Below are 1,188 nucleotides of genomic sequence, written 5' to 3' on the forward strand. Positions count from 1 at the left end.
TAAGTCGAGAAAATCTATACTTCACTTGATCCTAGAAATGGGTTTCTCTAATTTTTCTGGTTCTTAGCTAAAAAATGAAGAAAAGGTTGAAGAATAAGATGTATATAAAGTTCCACCGACCTAGGGCCCCAGCTTACGTGCTTGCTTGCGCAGTCCCATAAAAACGTGAATATCTCTCTATTATGAAGTCGTATGAACAAACAGTTTGATGCGTTGGAAACTAGACTCGTAGACCTTCGATTACATAGGTCGTAGGCCCCATAAATCTTTATATATTGGGAGAAAACCTCCGAGATATTTGACCCAAATTTCAGAGAAATCTTTAAAAAGGAACTTACAGTAACTTTCGCCAACTTTCATTTTGCCATTTACCTAACTTCAAAACTTGAGATACGACCCTTGAACACTTAAAAATGACATACCACATCATTCTTAATTTATTACCACCCTCCTGGTCTTTCCGTGAAGATACAAGTAATTTTATACCTTTCAAAAAGGTAGGGTGTTACACTTAGTTTCTCCTAATTTAAGAATATAGATTCACAAAATTCATATGAATGCTCGTCGATTTTTATGGAGTTCCGACATTCTTCAAATCCAAAAATTGCAGCTATATATAAACTCAATCAACCCTGTGTTTTCAGCTTCAAACAATTAGCAATCAACATTATAATAAAAAAGTTTCAATATATGAAGATCTAAGACACAAATCTACAAATTCCAACCTTTTGACCTTCAACATAGTTTTTAGAATAATAAATTAAAAAGAGAGAAAAAGGTTTTAATTAATATTTCCAGCTGTCAAACGCGTGCACATCACCTGTCAATATAAATGTGGTTGTCACTTTTAAGGGGAGGGGGTAAAAATCTCAATTTTAACAGTATATGGGGTGATAGGACTCCTGTAAAGAATAGGTGTGTAATTGAGAATTCGGTCATAGCTTAAGGGGGCATTTGACCATTTTCTCTATCCTTAATAACATAAGCATAAATTAAAGATTGTAAAAATATATATCAGGATCTGTAACACAAGCAATAGTGAAAAAGATTGAAATAACTGTGAAAAATTGAACCTATACCTTTCTTTGAGATTGAACCTCCAAAGTGTCAGTGAGCCAATCAATAGGAGCAAAGTACGCACAAAATTAATTGGGAGGAGGAGGAGGGGTGGGGGGAAGGCGGAGGAGG

The sequence above is a fragment of the Solanum tuberosum genome, unplaced genomic scaffold (assembly GCF_000226075.1).
Source record: "Solanum tuberosum cultivar DM 1-3 516 R44 unplaced genomic scaffold, SolTub_3.0 scf00604, whole genome shotgun sequence".
Classification (NCBI taxonomy): domain Eukaryota; kingdom Viridiplantae; phylum Streptophyta; class Magnoliopsida; order Solanales; family Solanaceae; genus Solanum; species Solanum tuberosum.